The sequence below is a fragment of the Homarus americanus genome, unplaced genomic scaffold, assembly GCF_018991925.1.
Source record: "Homarus americanus isolate GMGI-L3 unplaced genomic scaffold, GMGI_Hamer_2.0 scaffold74, whole genome shotgun sequence".
Lineage (NCBI taxonomy): Eukaryota > Metazoa > Arthropoda > Malacostraca > Decapoda > Nephropidae > Homarus > Homarus americanus.
Window position 1 is genome coordinate 1,438,655 of NW_024716951.1, and position 6,553 is coordinate 1,445,207.

The window sequence follows — 6,553 nt, forward strand, 5'->3', positions numbered from 1 at the left end:
TTACCAGTAATATTTTCCCTTTAGTCATTTCATTGTCACTGTCTTCATAACCGTCAAGTCCTTTTGAACGATTTAACACATTGTTCCCAATTGAATATTTTGGGGGCCTTTTCTAAACAAAAATTCCAACTCTGCATTTTGTACACTAAATGGAACACCCTGTAGATCGGAGAAAAGTCTTATTGTGGATAAATCGGTGTTTAAGATTGTGTCACTGGACCTGGACCTCTCACAGTACTCCGCCATGTTCACTGATCCCTAAACTTGGTTCATAAGTCAACCATTAATTCCTAAATACTATATGATTCTTTTACATTATTTAAAATTCATGATATTTAATATTATTGTGTCTTTTATATGCGTAATATTCGAGGGAAAGTTTATCCTTTTTTAATTGATATTTTCACCGCTCGGATATTCAGTAATTCATTTCTTTATCTCCTGAGGTTTATATTTTTTTTCTAAACGATGGCGAGAAATTTACGGTGAAGTAAATTGTTAACTATGAAGAAATATTATTAAAATTAGAAGAACTGTGTTATTCCTTCCTTTAATCAGCTGTAAGGGAGCCGAGGCCTTTGTCATGACATATTAAATGATTATGGGGAGGAAATGGTATGTACTAGGACAATTATGTCATATATAATAAACGTAAAAGGTTTCATATGAATTTGACACAATTAACATCATTCTTAGTAAAAAAAATATTTAATAATCACTTTCAAATGCTGAAAATGTTCTTCCGTTTTTTAGGATATATAAAATGTTTTTCCTGCAAAGGTGTACAAGATGATATATTTCTTATATACATTTGATTATATTAAATATTTTATTCTTGTATACAATAAATAACGAATATAGACTTTAGATTTTATAGTTATTTTGGTGAAGTATTGACAGTTTTTAAGATTAAATTTTCTCAACACTCAAGTCTTGTTTATCAATGGTGTCCGTTAAGGCAGAGAAAATGGTATTAAAAACCCTTCTAATAACTGCTGTCCGTCATCCACTCCATAGACAACTCGCGCCACAAACATCCACAGTGACATATAAGCCATTGAAAGATCAAAAATGTATTTAAATAAGGAAATAAAAGCGTCATACCATTTTCCTTTGACCAACCTGGAGCTGAATGACAGATAAGTGATATTTTAATTAATGTGATGTAAATAAAGGTGTTTCGAGAAAGTGAAGTGAATTAAAATATGAAAGTTTTATCAGGATATGAAACTAATAAGTCATCCCTAACTCCGCCATTACCTGTAAGTAACAAAAATAATTATTCCCAAAACGTATTTATAAATTATTTATTATTGTATGCTTACCGTATGTATTATTAATTACGTGTAGAATTATGTATATATTTATAATAAGTACACATAGATTTTACTAGTAATATTGGCAATTTCAGAAAGACTTTTGTACTCTATGTATGTCACAATGTACTAGGCTTCTGTGAAGGAAAATTTACCTTCCTTACCTACCTAAACTAACCTTACCTCACCTTCCTTACCTACCTAACCTTACCTTCCTTACCTTCCTTACCTACCTAACCTTACCTTACCTTCCTTACCTACCTAACCTTACCTCACCTTACCTTCCTTACCTTCCTTACCTACCTAACCTTACCTTACCTAACCTTACCTCACCTTACCTTACCTATTCTAGGACGGAAGTGCATTAGGTCTCACTTTAAAAAGCTGGTTTTCCGGGATCTTCGTGGTGTAGATTAATACAGTATAACCTTTTTTTTTCTATATTTACAATTTCTTTCCGTTCTTTTTTCCCCCACAGGCTCCGTTGTGGGTCGTTTGACTTGTGCCCGGGCGAGCTAATTCCCGTAAAAATATAGAAAAAAAGTTAAATTAGGTTAGTAGGTTGGGGTGAAGGTGTGTTCTCTTACCATATTGAAGTGTTACGAGTCGTTGCAGTCCGTGTTTTTTTAACGTATTGTATCTGTTACCTGCAATAAGAAACGGTACTTATTAATTTCATAAGATTTTCCGAAATTAGTAGTCATAACTTTGTGCATAATTTATATAAACATTTATCGTAAAATTTCTCTAAACGACAATTTGTCTTTACCCTATCAATCTCAAACACAAGTCCACACTCGATACAATAAATCTCACATGAAAACTTTATTTGCTCTTTTCAATATTATTTTTTTTTGTTTTACATTTTATACATGGCAAAATATCGACTTACATAGTTACCTATCTTTCTTTACTCTTCTATTCAAGTTACTCCCCAAAAAACCGGATGTATTTTTGGTTTATATTTTGGTAGTCGTTTTCTGTCATGGGTTTTGTCAGTGTCCGTTTTCAGTTTTCTTTTAGTCTTTTGTTTCGTTCTCTATTGTGGTTCGGGGGTTTTTCTTCCAACTCTGAATTTAATTAAACTTACCAACGTATTCTAAGATTCATTAAGCGTAGACTGGAACATCAGAGCTGACTAGTAAATATACCCATGGCAATTTTTGTACACTGACCACATTAAAACAATATAGAGGAGGGATAGTATCTACCCCAATCGGTCTGTCTCTGCTCAAAATATCGTTTAAGGTGAATAAATTGAGAAGACTTACTTAGAGAATATAAATGACCCTGAGAGTAGGTGACGGAGACATTCATTATTTGAAAGGTTTATTCCCTCCAGGGCTGAGAGAGAGAGAGAGAGAGACAGAGAGAGGGGGGGGGCAAAGACCTTGAGAGGGAGAGAGAGTTGGAAATAGCAACAAAGATAGAGAAAGAGTTGAAGAGAGCAACAGAGATAATGAGAGACAAAGAGAGTTGGTTAGAAGGGCAGCAGAAATACTGAGAGAGAGAGAGAGAGAGAGAGAGAGAGAGAGAGAGAGAGCGGTTAATGTATCAAATTGAGAAGACAGTGGCAAGATGGTGCTAAGAGGGGTGTCCACAAGGTCGATTTCCCCTTTACCAGAGCGTTTAAGGGAGGTCTTGGTGCAGTTTTAACCAAGTTTTAAGAATATATCACAGGTGAAGTGAAGCGACAAGACGATAGCTTTTGTTTTTGTTTAGTGGTGTGTCTCTGTGCTTGAGGTGGAAGTGGTTGTTGATGATAGCGGTAGTTGTGGTAGAAGTAGTGGTAGTGGTGGTAGTAAAAGTAATGGTTAGTAATAGTATCTGTAGTAAATGAGGTGAAAATGCTTATAGTAGTAGTAGTAGTACATAAAATAGTAACACTGGTTCTATTCATAACAGTGGCATTGGTGATAAAAATAATTGCAGTATTTCCTTTTTTTTTAACATTTTCTTAAAAACATTCTTTCTTTTTATGGTGTTTATAGCTCATTTCTTTTATCATAGCCTTGACCTATGTACGTGTCAAGACCTCCCTGACCTCAGTTAAGACGTGGCATTACAACTTGTCTCTTGGCTTCACCTTCATTTAATATTTACAAATATTTAAAAACCAAACAGTGCAATTGAGTATATTCATTTACGGCCGTACAGCTTCAGGTTGTGTTCTACCTCTGAATATTCCCAACACCAGCATTTATTTACTATTTTATTCTTTAATTTAGTTTGTATTTTGATTTATTTAAGATTTATAAATGAAAACACTAATACATTTTTGTTTTGTTTCTTCAGTATTTCCATGGTAGATTTTCTTCATATTAGAAAATGTATTGTAAATTTTCTTGTTAGATGTAAAAGTCTTGGCATTTCACTGTCTATAATGTGAAGTGTGGATATTATTATGCATAACTACCACTGGGACGACAGCTCAAGGTGTCTCAAAAAATGTATACACGCTACCTTACTGATTACCGTGGTGATTGTGGTACTTTTAACAACAATACAACAGCAACATTGTCCTCACTTGTTGATACACGAGGTCTACCACAAGCAACGACAATGTTGCCTAAAATTACCCCTTCAGCCCACTACCATCACGACAATCTATCAGGCAGTTTGAAAATATTTCTTATCATTACAATGTTACTAAGGATATACGAAACCAATATTAATAACAGCAGTAGTTTATTAACTGTGAAAAAATAACATTATATAAATTTCTTAAAGGCATTATACAGGTAGATACATTGTATGTTAGAAAAGCTTGGAGGTGAGGAGAGATATCTCAAGAATCCACTACTTGGAGCTGGCTACGTCATTATACTGTGGCAGGCACTAAAACAGGCTTATATTATGGACTTAATATATACCTCAAATACTCAACATCGTTAATAGTTTTTAGTGATTGGAGTATTGGAGATGAGTAATGGCGTTTCTCTTAGCAGATTACAGGGAATAAGTGTACAATATAATTAGTTTTTTATTTTTAGATAACCTTAGTATAAGAGCCTTAGTTTATGCTATGTTAGAGTATAGAGAGCTAAAGAGTTTACAGGAAAAATAGTATCGTTGATGACAAGTGTATAAACTGGATATAATTTCAGCTGGATGCCAGACGTGATTCAGTTTTAGGTAATGCTGCCCGGCCAGACCCGTCTTACTCACGGGGGGCATAGCTGCAGTAACCTCCCCTTCCTCCTCCTCTTCTTCTTTAAAACTATACAAACATACACATATATACACAAACCCACACACATACACACACTCACACACCAAACCCACGCTTACACACAGACACACATGCACATATATTGTACACACACCAAATCCACCCTTATACACCCTTATGCACACACACACACACGCACACGCATCTATACACTTGCAAACACAGACTGTTGCCTTGTGAAGCACCCGTTTTATGCTCACACAAAACTGGACATACTAACAAAAATAATCGTACAATAGTTTTTCCCCTCAAGCAGGCAACAGAGCAGGGAGCTACTGCACTGCCTGGGTACGATTCGCATTTTTTGTGGACGATGGTGAAGGAGAATAGTTAATCGTGTGAGAAAACCTGACCATTTAGAACAATTAGTTATCTTAGAATAAATAGACAAGACTGGGTTACAGGATACAAGGTTAGGTAGTGATGCTGTATCCTTGTCTTTTAACACTTAATATATTTTCCAATGTATTGCTATTTGTTTTTATTTTCTATTCTATGTTAAATTTAGACAACTCGCTACTTATCTGTTTCTTAAAATAATTAATTTACAAATATTTTCTTTTCACAATTATTTTGCTAACACCAGAAAGACAGAACGACTCTCTCACTTGATGGGTGGTCTATTTCACTGCTGGTGAACGTGTGAACTAGCGTCGGCAGCTGGTGAACTTGTTTCTTATTCAGCTGGTTAACTAGCTCACATGATGAGAACATGTATATAACTGCTAATGAACATTTGACAGCTGGGAAATTTACAGCAGCTGGTGAGGCTGTGATGTTTAGTAAGGTGACAGCTGGTGGATGTATGACAACTGATGAACGGATGACAGCTGGTGAACGTTTAACAGGTGGTGAACGTACGACGGGTGGTACAAGGAAAGGTGGCAGGGATGATGATGAGATGCTCAGGTGGTGATGCTCTTGTTCCTTCGGGAGGCGGTGGCAGAGTGCCGTAGGCTGGTGGCGGTGGGGTAGTAGAGTGTGTGTGCTCGTTGCAGACTTCCACACATCGTTCCCTGGTTCGACTTGTCGATGGCCAGCCCGCTCAGCCCCCGCACTGTGTTGTGTCGTCGCCGCGGCTGTCGCAGAATCTTCTGCACTGGCTTCTGCGCCTTCTGCGACGATGCCGCGTCGTGCCTCAGTGAGGTGTTCATACTGAGGAGGGAGAGAGCTCGACGGAGAGACGACTTGCGCTGGCCTCGATGATCACTCTGCTGCGGGGAGTCGTCGACATAGATGGTGGGTAGGTTGGTGTCAGACTCGTGTGGAGGGCGGTGGCTGCGAGGCAGACGGAGGGACACCGCCCTGTGAGGCCGCTGTGTGCCAGGAGGTACGTAGGAACATGTGCTGAGGACCTCTGCCTCTGATGGGTCGCGCTGGACGATCAGGGAGGTGGACCTTCCCAGCCTGGCTTTCAGGATGGCTGTCACGGAGGTCACGGAGCTGAAAGAGCCTCTCTCGCTGCTGGTGGAGCCTCGGGAGCCTCTCGATGAGCCTCTGGACACCTTCCTGGACCGAGTAAGGTCGTGCAGGGGGTGTAAGGAGTTCCCCTGGCAGGGGTCGTCAGTGAACACCCCATTATCGCCCTCATCCTCAGGTCCATCCTGTTCCTCGGAGAACACCGGTAAGTCCATCACACATTCTTCTATACGACCCTGGTGTACGTGCGGCCTGTCACAATCACCCCCACAGCTGCCGATAGAGTCCCTCGTGCTGTACTTGCCTGAGGATTCGCTGCTGTGACTACTCCTGCCGTGTCCCTCCACCACAGCACCACAGCCACCACCACCATTCCCGCCACCACCAACTAACCCATTGCCCCCAGCACCACCACCGCCACAGCTGGCCTCGTCGCCGCTGCTGTGGCCGGAGTCAGCACTCAGTTGTCGGATACACGAACCCTGAGACTTGCCAATAAATTGTGAGGGGACGGTCAAGCTCTCCTTCTCCTCCATAGCGTCCGTGCTGGTCATTTTGGTCCGTGCGCAGGACTGACACTGACCCA